This window comes from Manis javanica, chromosome 5 (assembly GCF_040802235.1).
Source record: "Manis javanica isolate MJ-LG chromosome 5, MJ_LKY, whole genome shotgun sequence".
Lineage (NCBI taxonomy): Eukaryota > Metazoa > Chordata > Mammalia > Pholidota > Manidae > Manis > Manis javanica.
The window spans coordinates 74,091,576-74,114,485 of NC_133160.1; the positions used below are offsets into that span (position 1 = coordinate 74,091,576).

The 22,910-nt window shown below is 36.2% G+C and overlaps 3 long non-coding RNA genes across 7 annotated transcripts in view; 1 reads left to right on the plus strand and 2 right to left on the minus strand.

The window, feature by feature from the left end:
• LOC140849568 (uncharacterized) overlaps positions 1-20,890 on the plus strand; it is a 112,332-nt gene extending 91,442 nt beyond the window's left edge. The window contains exons 2-8 of one of the 4 annotated variants that reach the window (XR_012131607.1): positions 8,003-8,187; positions 8,880-8,929; positions 11,194-11,296; positions 14,931-15,871; positions 17,580-17,692; positions 19,488-19,578; positions 19,826-20,890. This is a non-coding gene — a long non-coding RNA (uncharacterized lncRNA). The remainder of the gene's footprint in view (positions 1-8,002; positions 8,188-8,879; positions 8,930-11,193; positions 11,297-14,930; positions 15,872-17,579; positions 17,693-19,487; positions 19,579-19,825) is intronic. The other 3 variants (XR_012131605.1, XR_012131604.1, XR_012131606.1) reach the window with 3 other exon arrangements.
• The window catches only part of LOC140849570 (uncharacterized), a 65,421-nt gene that overhangs the window by 6,382 nt on the left and 36,129 nt on the right, over positions 1-22,910 (minus strand). The window lies entirely within an intron of this gene.
• LOC140849569 (uncharacterized) lies at positions 1,441-8,029 on the minus strand. 2 transcript variants are annotated; one of them, XR_012131608.1, is made up of 3 exons: positions 6,551-8,029; positions 4,933-6,446; positions 1,441-1,456 (listed from the first exon to the last, which is right to left on the minus strand). It is a non-coding gene; the product is annotated as an uncharacterized lncRNA (long non-coding RNA). The 2 variants fall into 2 exon arrangements; XR_012131609.1 differs by lacking the exon at positions 1,441-1,456 and adding an exon at positions 2,169-2,932.

A 22,910-nucleotide genomic window follows, 5' to 3' on the forward strand; every position in this document is an offset into this window, starting at 1 on the left:
TTCTCTCTCTGTCTCTCTCACTCACACACACACACACACACACACTACACACACACACACACAGCTCAATCTGCTCAAAACCATTGCAAAAAGGAATTGAGAGCCAATAAAAGTATTTTAAAGTAGGGATTGGAAACACGATGTTGGAATCCTTTAAATCAAGCATGCATATGTAGCCAAATAACCTGTTTTTCATTAAAATAGAAATTTTTTCTTGCCTAGTTGAGATTGATCGCCTTAAGCAAAGGAAAATCACAAACATAAAATGAAATTAGTTGTATCATTAATCAGTCTCCCCAACTTCATCCCTGAAAACAGCTGCTCTCTTTCCAATATTTTTTTATTATTCAGGGCATACATATCATATAGGTTAGAAATCAATATAATATGTGTTTTACTCAATGCCTATATTCAGTTTTACTTTATGCATATTATTAAGTTCCATTTGCATAGGAATCCTTAATTTCTTGTGCAAATTCTGGTTGCCTAGAGTTTTTAAGGGGCTTTAATGTCCCATTGGGTCAAATAAAACTTAAATTACAATTTTGTAATTCTGTCACACAATAACAGGACATTTCCCATTTACAGAGAATTTTATATAAGAAACTGTGCATTGCAAATGCTTCCTTCAGCTCTGTCCATCTGATATCTCTTCCCTGTACAAAACCTCAACCCTGAAACATACCCATCTCTTTCACCAAAAAAAAATTTCAGCAGCTCACTCTAGCCCCATCTAAATGAGGGACGTGACATTTAAAAGAAAACAAGATGAAAGTGATGCGTATACAGATAGTCCCCAGACTGGGGTCTTATTCAAACCCTCGCCTCCTTTACTTGTATGACACAAGGCATTAGCTTATCTCATTCTGAGGACCTGCATCAAGGGGATGTAGCTTTTAGCCAGGTGACCTCTATATGTCGATCATCTATGCCATTTGAGATGCATGTTACCTAGACTGAGTTCTCGGGTGATGACCAAGGTAAACAGGGATGGGAGAGGAGGGATCAGGAAAGAAGATTCAGAAAGAGTAGCCCCATAGAGGAAGAAATATTTAGAGTCTTATGAGTTGTCTTATGTATATTCTTTGTTTATATTATTTATAATAAATATGCAATGTGATTAGCCCTCTAAAATTATAGCCCAATTTAATGTTATGACTTTCAATTTTGCACAAAATTAAGTTGGGAATACAGGAATAGTACCCCATGTATAGGCTAATAACATAGCTTTGCTACCTCCAATTTCTACATTTGGGGGAGAAATAAGACTTTGGCATCTACAATAATGAGCTATTTTATGATGGGTGAACACACACACACGAGCTTGGCAAAACCAAATTTGGTTTTTTAACTAAAAATAGCTTGCAGGTAACTTACAGTTACTCCTAGCACTTGTAGGCACCATGTGAATGACATCCTTGACTGTGTCTGAGGTTTTTACAGTTATAGTTACAGGCTGTAAAAAAGAAATCAGAAAATGGCCATGAATTAAAAAATTTAAACCAGGTGAGCAAATAATTATTGGCAAATTATTATCCCATATTCTAAAAGTCAAAACTTGTTTTCAAGCAATGAGAAAATAAAGCACATGTAAAGCAAACCCTGATTACAATTTGTTTCCATTCCTTTATATAGCATGAAGGTAGTAGGAAGCATTTCAGTAAAATACTGTATTTCTCTTAGAGGATTTGTGGCGCATAAAACGTAACAGCTTCATTAAGAAAGAGAAAGACTGAGAACTCTGAGAGGGCACATGGGCTTCTCCTCAACATCCTCAGGCTGTGAACATAATGGAGGGGGGAGCAGTTGAAAAAAGAGGAACTGGATGCTTTTCTTTCTTTACTGCGTTGTGTTTTTATAGTATGGCTTTGTTTCTTTGCAGTTATATACTCAGCTTCAGTAAGAACAGAATAAGAAACATGAAATGTCTTTAATATATAAAGACATTAAAAAATAGTGTACTTTCTCTCCATCAGATGACATGAGTACTAAGATTTTCACTGTTGAAATACTGTTGAGACATAACCAATGAGTCTAGCAAATGATACTGAAAGTGTTAGAAATTGGAGTTCCGTTCCCAAATCTGACAGTGAACAAGTATTTATACTAGCTTTCTATCATTTTTCACACTGAGGAACTGCTCATAAAAGCAGGACAGTTTACAGAAAATTACCTAAAAGGGATTAATAGGATACTGAGATGGTATCTATCAAACTATCTGAATTTCAAAAGATATTTAAGGAACATTTACTATGCACAACATAACATTATAATATTATCAGACGATGAGGCCCGTGTCATCTGATAAAGGACTCAAAGAAAACTGTGTAAGTGGACACTCATGGGCCTTAAAAATTAAAAACAAAGTTAAAAGAAACCCTTTTTAGCCTATTATTTTTCTTTTCATTGTATTCTTTTTCTTTTTGATTTCAGTTCAATTGCTTGATATGCCACATGGCCCTGAAAATTGTTTGATAATGGGACTTGTCTTAACAAAAGCATTCATGGATTTCAAATTACTTGTAGCACTAAGGATTATGAATAAATGTTTCAGAACCCAGAAGTAGAGTTAACAGCACTGTGCTAAATTTTTATAGAAGTATTCAAACAGTGTGTTTTAGCTTGGGATTTAAGTTTTTTTATTTTTATTTTTAAAAAACTTTTGTAACAGTTCTATTTTTAAAGATGTCCAAAAACTCTCCAATACAATTTAAAAACTCTCCCATGACATTGCTTGTAAGGTAAAAAAAACAAAAACACTAATCTGTTTTGAAATGCTGGCAATCACTCCCTCATTTATCTGGCCTGTAAGACAGTAAATGGCTTTTCACAGCATATGGAACATACTGTGTTCAAAATAATAATTACAGGGTTGTATGTATTTCTTCCTGCATGTTGTCTCTTCTCCCAAACAGATACATTCCAGTAGAGTCTTTGTATGAAAATAGGTTGAAAAAAAAAAAACCATTTTATCAAACAGTTTGAAAAACAGAAATATGACCTGTTTTTCCCTTTTGACCTAAGTGTTAACATGGTCTATAAAGAACCAGAAAGATGTGATCAATTCTCAAGACTTCAGGCCAACCTTGAAGTGTCTAGGTGTTCAAATTATTAGCCAAAACAACTATTGTAATTATGTTTGATGATATCAATGAAAATATGCTATTAATTAAAAATATAGGAATCTCAGCATAGAAACTCAAAATGTTTAAAAATAACACGTTTTTATGGGTAAAATATTTGAAAGAAAATTTATCGGATGGGCTAAATTAACAAAATGAAGATGACAAGCGTAAAAGTCAGTGATTTAAAAATAGGTAAGAGAAATGATCCAGTCTGAAAAAGAAAGAGAGAAACCAAGATTGAAAAAACTTAATAGAACCTGAGGGACCTGTGGACAATATCAAAGGCTCTAATGTACATGAAACTTTTGAGAGCGTGAGTGAAAATCAGACATTGTCAGATAAAAGAAATAAAGAAAAACTGTTGGTACAAGATGTTCTCAAGAAATGCTAAGGGAAGTTTCTCCAGGATGAAGTGAAACAGTATGAGAGGGAAACTTGGGTCTTTGGGAATGAATGAAGCACATTAAAAATGTTTATTTTGTGTAAAGTGTGTGTAAATGAAGTTCATTTTTTAAAATTTCAAGGTGATTTTCCATGAAAAATTCTGAATGTAACCCACCGGCACAATGGAAATCAAAACAGGCAGAGACAAGATTGTGCCTTTGCTACAGGAGGATTGTCTAGTCTCATATCCCTCAACTAATGCATGTATGTGCCACTCAGAGGCAGCATGAGTTCTGCTACTGTATGGGAAATAACTCTCTTAAACTACCTTTTCCCCCCACCTTAAAATAGTATTGTGTATGATCTAGAGCTACTATAAAGCGTAAGAGAGTATTATGAAGTATAACAGCATCATAAGAAATAAACAGAATATTTTGTTCCTCATTGTAAATGTCTTTGATAGTGCACTGTAATTTCAGAAATCAAATTATACATGAATAATTGGGGCTAATGGTTTGATATTTTCCTCAATAGCGAATGAAGTAGAAATATGCTGATCCCTTAAAAGTATCATCCTCTCAGCTCAATTCAATCCAGACATTTCTCAGAATGAAAGACTTTCAAAACAAGTCTGCCTTTCACATAGAAACTGAATGTAATACCTGGCCCTTGAGTGGATCCTGTAGTGGAAAGATGATATTATTGAGGTCAGCTGACAGAATGGGTCAACAAAGTAGATTAAACGTTAAATTTCCTGAGGTGATGACCGTATGGTGGTTAAATAACGGAATATCTTTACTCTTAGGACATACTTAATATTTAAGGATGAAGGGCTGTGGTGAGTGTATGCCCTCAAACATAGTTATACACATACACATACGGATACGGAGAGAAGGAGAAAATAAATAATAAAGCAAATGGAATAAAATATTACTAAATAGGTGAATGTAGGTAAAGGGCATATGGGGTATTGTTTATACTGTGTTTTTGCAGCTTTCCTGTAAGATTACAATTACTACAAATAAAACATCATAGGGAATAAAAACTATAGAAACAACCCAAACCACTCTGTAAGTAGTGACATCTGGAAAAAATGTTTAATTCTAATAGGAAAATAAAAAATCACTTAATTACAAGAAGCCACTATAGTTGCTATTTGAAGGATCTTGAGACACGTTATGGGCATTAATATGTCATGCTCTTTCCATGCTTAAGCACTGTACCTATTATGGATTCCCCTTTCTTCGTATCACCTAGGACTCACTTTTTATATACACAAAAATACATTTTCCCAACATGGCACTTTCTAAATACTCTCTCCTCCACTCTTCCTTTCTCCCTCCCATCCCCCGAGCTCGCTGTGTCTCTGATTCCGCCTACATCAGAAACTTGAAATTTAATTGTTGGTCTTAAAAACACTTACAGAGGTACACTTCTTGATGTCCTCCGTGAAGATGTCCAGGGAAATGCTTTTGGGCTGGTCCTCTTTGGCCAAATTGCTGTACCTAATCAAATTCAATAATAACCCAAAATAGTAGGATGAGTTACCTATTTGCTTATTTTCAAATCAATCTGTGTTGTTAATATTTTCAATATACTTTGTTACTTTTAAAGGCATTTCATTAACATTTTCATTACAGTTGATTAGTAAAAGGGTTAGTGAATTTATGGTAATGAGGAGAACAAGTGTGGTGTCCGCATACTCGGTGTTAGACACAAGCAAGGCATTGCTGAACAGGGAGAGGTGCCGCTGCTGTCTCCTCCCGCCTCTCCTGAGTTCCACATCATGATGAAGCAGCAGGGGGCCCTCGCATGATGTAGTCGCTTCACTGTGGGTGTCCACCTCAACAGAAGGGCTTTTCTTGCAACATATCAAACACCAAAAGCAACTAGTCACAGTCCAAATACACAGTAACATTTTTTATGCTATCTGCCAAGGTTGACACAGCACTAAAAATTAGTCTCGACCCCCAAAATGGGTTGATTGCTCTAATTTAGGGTCACCAAGTTACAGAAAAGTATTGAAAGAGATGAGGTTACTTAGGGAGGTTACTTATGGGAAATAACTCTCTTAAACTACCTTTCCCCCCCACCTTAAAATAGTATTGTGTATGATCTAGAGCTGCTATAAAGCGTAAGAGAGTATTATGAAGTATAACAGTATCATAAGAAATAAACAGAATATTTTGTTCCTCATTGTAAATGTCTTTGATAGTGCACTATGATTTCAGAAATCAAATTATACATGAATAATTGGGGCTAATGGTTTGATATTTTCCCCAATAGCATAAAAAGAATGAAGTAGAAATATGCTGATCCCTTAAAAGTATCAGCAGTTGGAGAAGGGTTTCCAGGACGAAGCCCTGGAGCAGGCCGACTCTAGGGTTGGGGAAAAGAAGAAAGCAGAGCCGATGACAAGCTGTTAGGAAGGAGAGATCCAAGAGGCCAAGGGCATTACAACGAGATGTTAAATAAAAAAAGAAAAAGATAGGAAAAAGAAAAGGGACAATTTGTGGCAATATCAAATGATAAGGAGATTTGTGAAGAAGTAATTATCATTCGGTTTCATGTTAACATAAAAATCTCTATAATGGAGGATTCTAGAAAACTAACCTCAGTTTTATCTAAGTCATTGTTCAGATTTCTCAAAGATCAGCAAATAATACTGGGAACATCAAAAACTTTCTAAACCCAAGTAAGTGCTTAGCTATTACTTGCCTGAGCCATGACTAGGCTCTAGCAGGACTCTGGCCGCAACCCAACTGAACAGACCACAAAAATTCTTTCATAAGTAGGGCAGGATTTCACAGACCTACTGGGGGTTTGTTTTCTCCCATGAAGCCAGGAAAACTGTCTTCCCCAGAATGTAAAGCCTGCTCTCTCATGCTCAGCAGTATGAAGCTTCAGGAACATGAGTAGCTTTTCATGAATCCAGCTCTGAAGTTGAGAATTAGTTCATATATTTTAGAGAAAACAAAAGAGAACACTTCCCGTGACTGCCAGACTGCTTTGATGCCGAAAGTAGCGTATTAGAAGAGTACCTTATGCTCTGAGGCCTTGAATGACCATCTCGGCGCTTTTTGATTGACGAGAACATCCTTTGTTCGTCAGTTCTTGGCACTGAAAACCAAGAGTGTCTACAGTGCTTGGCTGAGCACTGAAGTACCTGAAGTAAGCCTGTGGATTCCAGTAGTCAAGCTCTCTGGCCATTATGATGTCAAAGTTCTAAGGCTCATGTCATAACTGACAAACTGCCGTACTTGTTTCCATGACTGTGCTTCCATCTTTTGAATTTTTTTAAATCTATCTTTTTATTTTGAGAAAACTGAACACTGACATGTTTAAAAGTTTAAAGCAAACAAAAATGAATAAACCTGTTTATCAAGTTGCATATATTCTTATACAGAGAAAAGGATGGTTCTAGCTAATCTTAAAACCCAGTATTTTGTACATTCTCATTAGGATGTAAGGACAAAATGAACTACAGAGAAATCTTACATTTAATTTAATTATCTTACCTTTATAATAGTATTGGTGTTGTTATTTTGACACTAGGGTATTGTAAGATGAAACAAGTAATGCTGTTACCATTAAGAATCAAGATTTTCAGCAAAAGAAAAAAGAAATACACAGGTATAACAACAAAGAAGTTAAATTTGTATATCATCATCTTAAATTTGTATTGGAAATGTCAATGTGAACTCAGTTTCCCCCCTACTCTATTTAAAAATACACGTTTTCTATCTCTATGTATTTTAAAAGTCTGGGAATAATAACAGTACACTAGCATGGACACTCTTATTGCCCAAATTTCGGTCTCTGGATGCCATCCTTACCTGAAAGGAACCAAGACTCCTTTTTGGATCAATGACTAATTTAAGGTCTGAAGGAAGAGCAGAATACTCAGAAAGGAAGCTAACTAACTAAGACTGGTCGGTTCACATCAAAAGGACACTTGGGCCAGCTTGAAGGGGCTCTCCCTGGCCAAAGACTGTGTAGTTTGAGCATCAAAATGAGTAATAACTACAGTTCATTGTATCATTTGAGTTAATAAAAAGCCTCCAATTCTTAACACTAAAAAAACAGCAAAAGGAAGAAAATATAAGCAAATCGAAACTCATTAAACATCATTGTTCCTTTCTATGGATCATTATTCTGAAAATTCATAATTAAAAACCCCCGAAATAAGAGCATTTATTGGGCCTTTCCAGTATGAACTCTATCCAGAGAAATCAAAATCTTGATGTTAAAAAGTATTGTTGCTGAAATTTTGTTATGAGGTTTAATGGTAATAATGAGATTTAAATTTATTCATTACTTTGCTTTTTTGAGAATGCTTTATATTCAGCTGCACTGTGAAGTCATTCTGCTGTTTTCAAGCCAGTTTAAAATTTTCTTCTTGCTTAACTGTATGTTAAAATCCTATATATAGTATAATAAATTTTACTCATGTTTGTTGTGTGTGTGTGTTTTGTTTTGTTCTGTTCTTTCAGCAGTATCCTAGTGCGAACCAGTTGTCCTCCAGTCTGGGAGGACTGAGTCTTCCCAGTTCTCCACAATCAGAAAGCCTGAGACCGGTAAACCTAACACAGGAGGGGAATATTTTACCCATGACTCCTGTTTGGGCACCTGTACCTAACTTGAATTTAGACCGCAAGAAATTAAACTGTAGCCCAGAGTAAGTATTTATTTTATAATCTTTAGTAAGTAATACACTTTGTCAAAAACATTGAATGACTTTCAAAAATAATAAAAGTATTATGATAGTACTTCCTTGATTGGAAGTCCTGTTATCATGGACTTTTCTATTTTAATTTGTATGGAAATTCCAGATTGAAAATTCAATTCAGGTCACCTGTTCCTGTCTCCATCCAGTCTCATTCACTGTCACCTCATACTTTGGAGATTTTTCTCTTGTTTGAGGGAACGGTTTCAAGAACCCAAATCTAACTGTATTTTTCTTACATTTCTCTTCCCCACTTTTCACCAGTAATAATTTGTGATGTCTTCTAAATTAGGTGGAATCTTTCAAGTTTTTACCCTTCAATCTTTGCTTGAAAACGATACAGACTTGATGTATGTATTCCCAAGAACAGGTTTTCTTTTCCCACTCACGAGAGAATGTGAAACCCCTAACCCCCAGCTTATTTATCCAGACTGTATTTAGGTTTGGTTCTCATTTTTTGAGTATCTACTCACTTCATGGAGAAGTTTAGCTGGCAGCCTGTGTCTGGTAGCCACCAACCTCTTGTGTGTCCTCTGGGTGGATGAGCTCTGTTACTCACCTCACAGTGCTTCCAAAACCAAAATTTGTTTGTTCTTACCTGCTCTCAGTACTTCCTAAGAATAGGATATTCCCTCTGCACCCAGGTGCTTCTGGAAGACACCTTCCTACTGCTGAAATCTCTCCTCCTCATAAAGTAAGCTCTGATTCACAGAGCAAGAGAGTCTTCTTTCTTACATAGGGAGAATTAGTGTTCTTCTTTAGAACTGATATTTTCCTTTTTTAAAATAGTGTTTTAGCTCTTGAAAAACTTAAAGTTCCTCTCTGTTCAGTCAAAATTTTTTAAAGATTTTCAATACAGAAACGGAAAATGGAGCTGCCCCCTTCTGCTACACACCACCACCAACGCTTGCCCCCTCCCCATCACTGCTTAAGGCAGTGCCAAGATCATTTCCATGAAAATGTATAATTATTGATTCTAGGTTGGAAACAGCTCCTCATCCTTCTGAGTATAAACCCCTGTTAGGTCAGTAAGAGTGTGGATTCCAGCCTTGTACTATACATGGTTAGGTGCCCTATAAGGAGGTGACTATAGTTTATGTGTATGTATAAAGAGATCCCATAGATAGGAAATGGTATATATGTTTCTTCTCAGTTATGTGTTTTCTGTTAAAATCTCTCTTATCAAAATAGCAAAGCAGAATAATTAGGAGTACAGGCTTTAGAGTTGGACAAACCTAGGTTATTCCCATGGTTCTACTGATAAGTAACTTTAACACTTGTGCAAATCATTAGAACCTTTCAAATTTTCAGTATTGCCAACTGTAAAACAGAAACAATTGGTGCCTGCGTATTAAGGTAAATAATTTATTCAATAAATATTTAGTGAATGCCTTCTAAGTACCAGGCACTATTTGTAGGTGCTGAGAGTGAAGAAGGAAGCAAAATAAAGTTCCCAATCTCATGCAGTATATATCGTAATAGAGAACACATTCTAGCTGAAAGTCAAACCAATGAGTTACAGATCTTCCTTGACTTATGTCCGGTCATTGTAAGTTGAAAATATCATTAACTTGAAAATGCATTTAATACATCAAAACTACAGAGCTTCATAGCTTAGCCTAGCCTACGTTAAACGTGTTCAGAACACTTAGAGTCTACAGTTGGACAAAGGCATCTAATGCAAATCCTATTTTGTAAGAAGGTGTTGGCTGTCTTATGTAATTTATGGAATACTTGTACTTAAAGTGAAAAAACATTTGGGTGCAGAATGGTTGTAACTGTATTGGTTGTTTACTGTTGTGATGGTGTGGCTGACTGGGAGCTGTAGCTCACATCATGACACAGTATCATACCACATATAGCAGCCTGGGGAAAGATCAAAATTCAAAGTTTAGTTTCTACTGAATGCGTATCTCTTTCATACCATCGTAATGTTGAAAATCATAAGCTGAACCATCGTAGGTCAGGGATCGTCTATATAATACAGTGTTTGATTATTACTATGAAGTAGGGAGTAATAAGGGTGGAGCTTGACTGTTTTTAATGGAGGAATCAAGACAGATTTTGCCAAGGAGTTAACATCTGAGTAGAAATCTGAAGTGAGAGAGAAAGCCATGTGACTCCCTAGGAAGGGTATGCCAAGCTGAAAGAACAGTAAATGTAGAAGTCCTGAAGCTGGAATCAGACTGGTGCATTCAAGGAACACCACCAGCTTAGAGCCCATACATATCGGGATATTTCTAGTCAACCAACTCTTTAAAACTTTCCTTTCGTGGTTTTCAGTACTTCTGCTTCTTACCTCTGTGGTTGCTCCTTTATTGATTCTGTGTCTACTGACATTAACATATAACTTAATAAATTATAAGCACTTTCTCTATGAAAGGAATGGTGCTAAAGTTGCACAAGGACAAAATGATCTCTGATTTTAAATGGAAAAGACAGGCAAGGTACATGCCAACTAAAGCAAAGCAGACTGATGCCATAGAAACATAAACAGATCTCAGAGCACAGAGAAAGAAGCCATTCCTTCTGACTTAGGATCAGAGATGAGTTGGTTTCAGAAGCAGCAATAACTTTGATGAGTCTCAGAGAAGGAGCTCGACAGGTGATAAATGGGCAGTAAAGCAGCAACAGCATCATTAAAGATGCAAATGTATGCATTTTGACTCATGTTTTCTACTCCCCTGTTCATGCTGTATATGCTGGTCCTAATGGGATAATGTTTTTCCCTGAAATATGTTGTACTTTTCGACCATAAAAATGTTGTGCCTTTAATTTAGATCTTGTGACACATGTCACATATATGGGTGCTTAAAGTAATCAGGACTTTCCGATTATAGTTAACATAGCCAAATGATTTTTACTTTTGTCCTGAGTGTTCTTAATTATCTACAACAAATACCTACTTTAGTGTATTTTCGTGATAGTTGACATAGTTTGTGTTTGCATTTTTTGCAGCTCATTTCGGTGTACTTTGACAAATATTCCACAGACACAGGCTTTACTGAATAAAGCTAAGCTTCCTTTAGGATTGTTGTTACATCCCTTCAGAGACTTAACGGTAAAGTGACATATTTTAAAATATTTGTGAGTACTGATATGTGTGCTTATGTACAAGGGTTTAGATCATATATTTTCTTAGAATTTTTTCATCTTGTGTTTTTAACTGAAGTATTGTTAATATACAATCTTCTATTGGTTTCAAATAGATAACGCAGTGGTTCAACAGTTACCCATATAATTAAATCCTTACCACCACTAGTACAGTTACTGTCTATCAACATAGGAAGATTTTAATTGAATCATTGGCTGTATTCCTCCCTGTGGACCAACTTATGTTGCAATTGAGAATTTTTGTTCCTATTGTCTCCCCTCACGCTCCCCACCTACCCACCCCCTTCCCCATGGTAACCACAGTCACTTCTCAGTGTCTGTGGGTCTACTGCTGTTTTGTTCATTCTGTTCTGCTTTGTTTTTAGATTCCACAAATAAGTGAAATCATATGGTATTTGTCTTTCTCCACCTGGCTTTTCACTGAGCATAATACGCTCTAGATCCATCCATGTTGTTGCAAATGGCAGGTCTTCTTTCTTTTTTTATGGCTGAATAATGTTCCATTGTGTATTTTTACCATATTTTCCTTATCCATTAATCTACTGATGGACCTTTTGGTTGCTCCCATATCTTGGCTCTTGTAAATAATATGGCAGTAAACATAGGGGTGCACATATATTTTCAAATCAGGGATTTTGTTTTCTTCAGGTAAATTTCTAGAAGTGGAGTTACTGGGTCACATGGTATTGCTATGCATAGTTTTTTGAGGAACCTCCATACTGCTTTCCACAGTGGCTTCACCAGTTTACAATCCCATCAACTGTAGGAGGGTTCTCATTTCTCCACATCATTGCCAATACTGGTTATTTCTTGTCTTTTGAGTAGTGGCTATTCTAACTGGTGTGAGGTGATATCACATTGTGGTTTTGATTAATATTTCCCTGATGATTAGCATTGTGGAGCATCTTTTTATGTGCCTGTTGGCCATCTGTATTTCTTCTTGGGAAAATGTGTATTGGGGTCCTCCACCTCTTTTTAATTGACTTATTTGGTTTTTTGGTGTTGACGCATACGAGTTCTTCATATATTTTGGGCATTAGCCCCTTATTGGATAAATCATTTATGAATATATTGTCCCATACTATAGGTTGCCTTTTTGTTCTGTTCTGTTGTTGGTGTCCTTTGTTGTACAGAAGCTTTTCAACTTGATGTAGTCCCACTTACTCATTATTTTATTTTGTTTCCCTTGCCCGAGGAGATCAGTTGCTCATGCTTATCTTCGAGAGGTTTTTGCCTATGTTTTCTTTACCAGTTTTATGGTTTTATGTCTTACATTTAGGCCTTTGATCCATTTCAAGTTTACTTTTGTGTGTGGAGTTAGACAGTAATTAAGTTTCAGTCTCTTGCATGTAGCTGTCCAGTTTTGCCAACACCAGTTATTGAAGAAACTGTCTTTTCTCCATTGTATAGTCATGCTCCTTTATCATATGTAATTGACCGTAAATGCCTGTGTTTTGTTTCTGGGCTGTCTGTTCTGTTCCGTTGATCTATAGGTCAGTTCTTGTGCCAGTACCATACTGTTTTGATTGCTGTAGCTTGGTAATATAGCTTGAAGTAAGGGAGTGTAATCCAACAGTTTTCTTCTTCTTTCTCAGGATTGCTTTGGCTATTCAGGGTCTTTTGTGATTCCATATGAATTTTATGATGATTTGCTCTAGATCATTGACAAATGCCATTGGTATTTTGATAGGGATTGCACTGAATCTGTATATTGCTTTGGGCAGTGTGGCCATTTTGACAGTATTCTTCCTATCCATGAGCATGAGATAGATTACCATTAATTTGTGTCTTTAATATCTCTCATGGGTTAAGTTTATCCCCAGGTACTTCATTCTTTTTTGGTGCGATTGTAAATGGAATTGTTTTCTTGTTTTCTCTTTCTGCTAGTTCATTGTTTTAGTACATAGGAACACAACAGATTGCTGTGTATTAATTGGAATTTTATTTGAAATTAGAAGCAATCATTTATTTCAAATTCAATTCACTAAACATTTTCTGAGCACCTGCTCTGTGGAAGACCATAAACTAAGCACTAGTAAATACAGAGTTGACTAAGTCATTGACCTTGTCCCTAAGAAGTTTTTATCTAACAGGATAAAGATATAAAAAATAATTACAGGGAAAGATAACTAATACATGTAACTAACAAAATTCTGTGTGGTACTTAGGTATTGAGTGCAGTATGGGAAGTGATCCCCTCTGGATTCAGTAGCAGAAGTTTTCTACCAGTCTAATTAGGTCTAAGTTGGGTTTTGGAAGTTGAAAATGCTATGGAGGATAGATAAACTTGAAGATTCCTTTATTAAATATAAAGCAAACACCAACCACGATGCCAGTTAGGAAGGAAAACTATATGATTGTTCCTAACTGTATTAAACAAATAGTAAGCTTTGTAATAATGCAGTTCAAATGCTTCAAGTCTGTTGAATTAAAATATTACTTGCTTAAGATTCCATAGTCTGTGTGGCCTAATACCTAGTTTGCAGGAATTTTACATAATCTTATGGTATTTCATGTAAATATATTATATTTAAACTAAAATTTCCAGACTTCAGAAGGTTTATCCAGGCACATTTTATTTATACTTTGTGAGTTGCATTTCTCCCTCACAGCTTTTTACTACTGTGGTTTTCTAATTCTCTTATTATTACTGAGTTTCTTTTATTCTCATTCATCTGAAAAATACTTCTTGACTAACTGTCATGCTAGATGGTGGAGATACCAAGGTCAGTAAGCTTACTCGTAGAGCCTAGTTCCCTAATAGGATATATATGATTATCTTCTAGAAGCATGTACACTAAATTGGCAACAGTAGCTTCCTCTGGGATGTAAAATTCCTAGTAATTTTTTATTTTCTCATTTTCATATAGCTTTTTTCTGATTTTTTCACAAATGATATGTACTATGTGATAAAGATTAAATATGTGAAAAAAACTAAATACAAAGATGTAACTGTTTATGTATATTATAGATAGGGGGAAAAAGCAGAGGAAACATACCAAAATATCAGGGGTTAATTTAGAGAAATAGAATAATATGTGATTTCTTTTTTCATATTTTCTAAATTTCTTAAAATTGAATTAAAATTCCTTTCCCAAACTAAGCATAGAGAGAGACGTATGCTTTTTAAAGGCATATTGTGTTTGGTTCCCTATGGCCTCGGTTCCCATCAGGACTGTTGTGACTGTCTGTGAGCAGGGCCCTATAGTCTAGGATTAGGCGCAGGCAGGAACAAAGACAATGGCATTTTTATGTGGTAGATGTTTCTATCTCACTATTATTTCATGTGTCCAGTTGATGAGCTCTGGGTTACATTATTTTCTTTGACAACTAGGCTTTTTTGTCAGCCAGTAACTCTCATTACATTTGGTTTGACTTTATTTTAGTGTTAAAGTTTGTGACGATAGAAGAAGAAACTGTGGTAGCTACTTGTGTTGCTCAGCACATCACTGGATTTTGTTAAAATGCTTTAATTTCAAAGCTCAGTTAGAGGTTCTATTCTGTGTACAAGCAGAGCAGTATGTATTTTATTTTTCCCTGGGGTGCTGTTTCTGCTACAGTATCTTTATTTTATTTCCTAGCAATTACCAGTGATAACATCAACTACCATTGTGAGATGCGGATCTTGTTGAACATATATAAATCCTTTTGTATCCTTCATTGATCAACGTAGGTGGAAATCCAATTTGTGCTATGAGTTAATGATGGTAAGTTTCAGATTCTTAAAAATAAGTGTGTTTAATATTAGTTTAAACATTTTGACACTTTTGGCATTATCTATTCTCTCCCCGCATGGCTTTTAAAATTTTCATGGCCCTCTTAATGAATTTAATGAATAGAATGAGGTTACAGATACTAAATTTTGGCTGGGCAGGAAGATAATTGATAATGAGGAGAGTGACAAGGGGAAAGTGAAAAAAGTATTCAGTATTCATAAAACAAGCAGTTATAGGTCGTGCAGACTAATTCTGCGTGACCCTGACATGTTAAGGTTGTCTTCTGTTTGTACATTTAGTTCACTCAACTAAGTGTAGACCTTTGCCAGTATGGACACTTAAGGTGTGTGTGTATCTATTGTCCCCTTTGGTCGTTTCTTAGATCCTTTTAATGTAATTGCTTTCAAATTTGTGTTTCTGTCATCAATTTTATGTGATACACTAGGAAAAACAATCCTAAGAAGCAAGTTTACCTGCTTTTCTCTCCTGATTTCAGAAAATAAGTCTTTTTATGCTTCTGATATATTTTTAAAGAGCTCTTAAGGTATTAGTCTTTCCATGAATTCTTCACAGATGAGATTATAAACCTCATATAAATATTGATGATACAGGTATTTATTTCTAGGCATGTGTTATGTGTATTTAGTTGCAAATCAAATTACTAAATTTGTACTGGGTCCCTAATTCTTGCCTAGTTCCTAAAGAATTTATGTATAAGCCCCCTTACTCGATCTTACGGAGAGCCTCATAAACGACCAGAAGTTCAGAATTCAACCGTGGAGTTTATTGCTTCTTCAGATTACATGGTAACTATTCAGTGTTGAAATCAGTCATGGAATGCAGTTGTATTGATTATTTGTAATTTGTTGTTAAGTGAATTGTCAAAATCTTGAAATTGTTTATAGTATGAATTTTTGAAAATAATGCTGAGAGTTTAGCCTTAACAAATAGAAAACTCTTTGTAAAGGTTACTTGACCTAGAAAAATGTTACATTACTAAGAAACTTCAGTAATGTTCTATGATAATCACTAATAACATATACAGTTGGTTGCTATATCTTGATTTGAATACTTGTATGGAATGAACATATTCTTTTACCATGTAGTATTTAAGACCCTCAAACAGAAAATTTTGTTTTTGCCAAAACTGCAGTTTTCAGGCTCTTAAAGAGACCACCATCTTACTGGTTCACCTGGTACAGATAGCAAGACAAATGGATATTGACTGCACTCTAACTTTTCTGTTTCCAGTCATCATAAAATTCTGCCTGTTCTTTAGATATACAGACTGTAGGATCTCACTTGTCTTTTCCACTTAACAAAAATGAATTCTTGGCCTAAGTTCTGCTTATCTTCTTGATCACATCTACTTACTTTAAATATATTTATAATAACTTACATTTCTTCTGTATCCTCATTTCTAATCTTTGTTACCTGCAAAAATGTAGTGTTGCTCGTAGGGAAAGGTAAACAGAGATAGCTAATGTGTATTAAATTCCTGGTGTTTGGCCCATTTCTTTATTTTTATAATGGTTATGGTCCCTTATGTCCATGTTAGTAACTGCCCACTTACCTACTATTTTCCTGTTTCTGTATCAACTACAGTGAATTTGCATTTGGTCACTTTTGCTCTCAACTTCTTGCCTGCTTTAGAATTTACTCTGTTCCCAACTCTGTTCTGGCTCCTTAGGAGTCTGAAGCTAACTGAAGCAGTGCAGCAAGAAGTAATCTTTAATTTTTGCTGTATGATCCTGGGTTAGCATGTTTAATAAAAAAGACTTTATATATCCTTTCATTTTAAGTTGCTATAACAATAATTTTCAAGCACACCTCAAAGTAGAAAACAGTGTAATGAGCCATCATTTACCCATCACTGAGTTTCATCAGTTAACAACACTTTGCTAAATGTACTTCATCTGTTCCCGTTCCATCCTAACCCCCTTCCCCCTCACTCACCCTGGAGTTTATTAAATGCTAATCCCAGCATCATATCATTTAACCCATAAATACTTCCATATGTATGTCTAGCAGATAAGGACACAGCATACATAGAACACCATCTCAAGGACTGTGTTTACAGTTATCATTTAACCCTGGGGATTTAGCCACCAGCAGGTGACCTAATAGCTCGTACTAATGGTTGTTAGGTTTAAAAACATAAATATAAAAAGAATTTTCTTAGGAGTAGGGAAGGGATGTGGAGGTGTTAAATAATAAATAAGCGTAATTTCCTTTGAAAGATGTCAGCCAACCTTCTATCAGGGAAACATTAAGCCCATCTATTTAACCATTACTGTATAGTAGCTGCCTTACCATGCTTGATCCACAACAGCTTTATATGAAAAAAGTGAAAAGAGTGTCATTTTCTTTACCGCATAAGGTCTTAGAAAACATTAATCCTGTTTGTGTATATTTTTTGGTGTAATATACTTAGTTAATATACAGCAGAAAGGGAGGTATGAAAAGAATAAATTATACCTACTAAATAAATTACATTATGTTTATTCCTTTCAGCTTCCTCCTCCTCAACCTGCAGTTTACTTGTTTGTTTTAGATGTGTCTCATAATGCAGTGGAAGCTGGATATTTGACAATTTTGTGCCAGTCATTGTTAGAAAATCTGGACAAGTAAGAATTTTTTTTTATTCATTGTGTGTGTGTGTATGTGTGTGTCTGTGTGTGTGTGTGTATACATATACATGTAAATTTATGTAAACGTGAAGTGTTTATTAACAGCATATTTGGTTGGTTCTTATTAAGTTTGATTTCATTCATCTATTACTAAAAAAGTTCTTGCTGTCCACCTTAGAATAAGGATCCTGCTACTTGGATTATTATGATTTATGATTGATGACTTGGTATCTGAATCATAAAATCATAAAAGTTTTAATACTTGGTAGGGAATTTAGATCTAACCTCACTATTCCTCTGACTTAACAGATGTGAGCACTGGGGCCCAGAAAACTTGACTTGGCCAGGGTATCAAGGCTAGGGTATCAGGCTTTAGGTGAGAGAAATTTAGCTGTAATTCCTGAGCACGGAGTTTTTCATAAGATAATTTTAAATGTGCTAATGAGAGAATGAGCCAAATAAAGGGAAAGAAGGAGTTGATTTGGTGCTGAATATTGCAGGACGCCAGAAACTGAACTCTTCATTTTGGCACATTAATAATTAGCTGTGCTGTGGAGGTGAGAATAAAGTATAGGATTGGTTGCTTATACCTGAATCTAAGTCCTGCCTATGTGTCTACCAATGTTAGTCTTGAAGAAGACCCTCAACTGTTTTTAAAATGGAACCTTCCAAATCTCTGGAAAATAAAGTTGTGTGTATATTAGTTTTTCCACACCACCACCCACAGGAGATGTAACTTAAGCTTGTTAGCAGGAGCGGTTCACTTTTGCAGTGGTTCATGATGTGTATAGAGGTGTGGGGGTGGTTGAGTCTGTGTGAATACTTTGTTAGAAGTACTCTTGGTGACTTTGTAACATTCCCCCACATCTTCCATTTGAGTATGAAAGTCCTTGCTGATAAATGTTAGCTCTAGTCACCATAATGTATGTATCATTGATTTTGGCCTGCGAATAAATGGATAACATTGAGACATTTGAGATAAAAACATCCAGAGATAATAAATGATTTGCTCTTGGTTTTTGTTGGTAACTTAGAGTTTTCATATTTTTATTCTTAATGGAAGCATTTGCCTGTTTTTAGTCATAAAAGCTTAATTCAGATTCAGCTTTAGCAGTGAATGGCAGTGGAAGATCCTCTGCAAAGAAGTCATTTGTAAGGCAGAAGGGTTAGTTTACTTGAGGAGTGTGTGGATATAGCCCTACAGATAGGAGAGTCCAACAAAGTTGGGTGAGTGTTTGCAAATTAAATAGACTATGCCAAAGCAAAGGGATGAAATTGGGAATGGAAAGTCATTTTTTAAAACTATATATATTTGGTTACAGCAGAAAATAGAAGCATTAGGAAAGTCAAACAAAGTAAAGGTGGTAGGATAGCAGCAATATAGTAACATGTTTTTTGGAAACGGCTCTATGGATATAACTTTGAGAAAGAGGAATTTAATACTGGAGCAGTTTCAGCTCAGCTCTATTTTGAGCTTCAGAGGGTCGGTAATAGTCTCCATTCTAATGGAGCCTGAGAAATCTCAAAGAGTGAGGAGTACTCTGTAGAAACATTGTAAATATTGACCAGTATTGGTAAGCTAAATACCCACATAATTTGTTGCATTCTGTACCCTGAAATGCTTTTGGACTTAGCTTGCAGACTGTGTCTGAACAGCTTGATCGATCATGCCTAATAGTTATAATGCTATAATACTCAAAAATATTTTACAGGGCTGACGTATTGTTGGCCAGAGAGGAAAAATCTTATTTCTTAAACTTACTGGGTGTTAAAGTGCAATCTTGTCTTTAAGGTGGAATCCTTCCTGCTTTGATTTTTCCGGAGGCCTTCACCCTACTGGACTACACCCACAGTCCCTGTCTCACCAGAATGGAGCATGAGAGGTTATTTTCTAAATATTTTAGAGAATAATTAAGCCCTGGAGCTGGTAAAGAGTATCGTTGGAAAGGCTGTTTTCATGGGTAACTTTACTGACATAGATGAAAGTACCTCTGATTCTTCCAGTGTTGGAAATATGACCTGGATTTCCAATCTTCCCCGCTCCAGTAAATGGGAAGAGGGGTTGGGATCTGGGAGTGTGGGTCTGGGCCCCGGATGACGGTCCATCGCACACACCCCCTGGTTCAACAGGCCTTGTCTGGATCAGACCATGAGACCGGCGCAGGCCAGTTCTGGGCAGCAGCTGAGCATGCGCAAGCCCTGTGGCGCTCCCCAGCCAGGAGGTGGGAGGCCGGAGTCCTCATGGAGGCAGAAAACGGGGTGTAGGTTCCCCTCACGTGCCTGCCTGGAGCACGGTCTCTGTGGCAGGCGGGAAGGCAGCCGGTCCTTCCCAATATCAGAAAGTAAAGGGCCGTCAGGCGAGAGACCACCTGGATGGGAGCCCGCCTGGGCGTAAACACCCGGCGCCCTCCGTGCAGGGCCCAGGCCGCTGCTCTCGACTCCCTCCGCGGCGGAACCGAGGATGCCTGTCGCCTACGGCCCGAGCCCACCAGCCTTCGTGCCCACGTCCAGCCCACCGCCCTCTGTGGCCCCGGTGAGTCGCCTCCCAGCCAGGGAGGAGGGGGTGGGAGCCGGGCGCAGAATCCGAGAGGTCTTCGGAGCGGCACAGTGACAGTTCTAATAAAAATTGGCCATTCTAAATGGTGTGAGCTGATATATGTCATATATGTTTTTATTTTGTTGTTTTTGTTGTTTTCATGAGCGGATGTGGAATTTTGTCAAATGCTTTTTCAGCATCTCTTGAGATTTTTACTCTTCCTTTTGTTAATATCATATATATATGTGCCATTTTTTTTGGATATTGCACCACCTCTTCATCCCTGGAATAAAAATCCTACTTGAGGAGGTGAATGATCTTTTTAATATATTTTTGCATTTCATTTGCTAATATTTTGTTGAAGATTTTTGTATCTGTGTTCATCAGGGATATTGGTCTTTCATTTTCTTTTTTTCTTGTACTGCCTTTGCCTAGTTTTGGTACAAGGGTGGTGCTAGCTTTATAGAATGAATTTGAAAACTTTCCTTGCTCTTTAATTTTTTGGAATAGTTTGAATAGGGGAGGTCAACTCCTGTTTAAATGGTAGAATTCAGCTGAGAAGCCATTTGGTCCTGGAGTTTGTCCTGTTGATAGTTTTTTGATTACCAATTCAATTTTATTACTAATTGTTCAAATTTTCAATTTGTTTCTGGTTCAGCCTTGAAAGATTGTATGTTTCTAGGAATTCATTTCTTCTCAGTTTTCCAGTTCGTTGACATAATTTCCATAATACTGTTGTCTTTTAGTCATTGTGTTTTTGTGGTGTCAGTTGTAGTTTCTTTTTCATTTCTGATTTCATTTATTTTGAGTTCCGTCTCTTTTTTTTCTTAATGAGTCTGGCTAAAATTTTTCAGTTTTTGTTTATCTCTTCAAAGAACCAGCTCTTAGTTACATTTATATTTTCTATTGTATTTTAAGACTATTGCATTTATTTCCATTCTGATCTATTATTTCCTTACACCAATTAGGCTTTGCTGTTCTTTTTCTAGTTCTTTTAGGTGTCAGGTTAGATTGTTTACTTCAAATGTTTGTTGATTCTTGAGGTAGCCTGTATTAGTATGAACTTCCCTCTTAGGACTGTGTTGCCTGCATCCACAGATTTTGAACCACTTTGTTTCTATTTTCATTATTCTCCAAGTATTTCTTGATTTATTCTTTGATTTCTTTTGACGCATTGGTTGTATAGTGGCATGCCATTCAGCCTCCACATGTTTATGTTTTTAATGTATTTTTTTCTTGTGATTGATTTCCTGTTTCATAATGTTGTGGTTGGAAAAGATGTTTGATGTGATTTCAGTCTTCTTAAACTTACTGAGATTTGCTTTGTGGCCTAACCTGATCTATTCTAGAGGATGTTCCATGTGTGCTTGAAAAGAATGTATATTCTACTGCTTTTAGATGTAATGCTCTGAATATACCTGTAAATTCCATTTGGTTTAATGTCTCATTCAAATCCATTGTTTCCTTATTGATTTTGTGTCTGGATGATCTATCCATTGAGGTAAGTGGGGCTTAAGACCCCTATTATTTCTGTAATACTGTCAACCTGCCCTTTCATGGCTGGTTAAATACTGTTTTACATATTTTTAATACTGTGTGCTGGGTGTACAGAAATTTGCAATTGTTATATCTTCTTGCTGAATTGTGCCCTTAATCATTATATATTGTCTTTCATTGTCTCTTGCTTCAGTCTTTGTTTTAAAGTTTATTTTGTCTGATATAAATATTGCTACTCCAGCTTTTTTTTTTTTTCATTCCTGTTTGTATGGAATACCTTTTTCCATCCCTTCAGTTTCAGTCTATGTGTCTTTAGGTCTAAAGTGAGTCTCTTGTAGACAGCAAATAGGTGGGTGTTGGTTTTTTTATCCATTCACAAACAGCTTTCTCTTTGATGTATTTGGTGTACAGTTGTTTTGAGCCTCTCTCTTAAATGCCATCATTTTTACCTTACTGCAAAGTTATTTCGGAATCAACTGAAATATTTCTCAGTTTACAACAATGGTATATAGAGTTCACAATTAAAATCAGTATGATAAAAATACCCACCTACAGTTTTATAGTCCCTTACCCCTCTGATTATTTTAAATAATTTCAAAAGTATCAATCTAATTTTTCAAAGGAGTATTTCAACTTTCAACATATCTGACTTTTATGGTATTAAGACCTAAAAAGGAATGCTTGACTCAAGAGGAATTTTTCTCTTTGGCTATTAGGAAGTGAGTTATCCTAAGTATATGTATTGACTTCAGCTCCTTTGAGGATCAGAATAATAGTAATCATACTTTTCTTGAGTGCTTACTAGCTGCTAATCCCTGGAATAATCACTTTACATGCATTACCTTATTTAATTCTCACAGCTACCTCATGAGATAGTATTATTATTATCCCCATTTTATAGGTGAAGTAACTGAGGTTGAGGGATTAAGAGCACAAAGTTGATAAATGGCAAAACTGTCACTAAGTCCAAGCATTCTCAATTCAGGTCCCAGCTCTTGTGTCAGAATGAGGAGACAGCTTGCCAGCATTATTTGTTTGCATTTGAGGTCAGGGAGGAGTTCCTGCATGGACTGATACCAAGGCTGAGAATGGAAGAGATAACCTGCTGTAGTGATTGAGGAACAAGGCTCTTGACCCACAGTCCTGGGGCTGGTATCTCTGCTTTGTTACTTATTACATCTC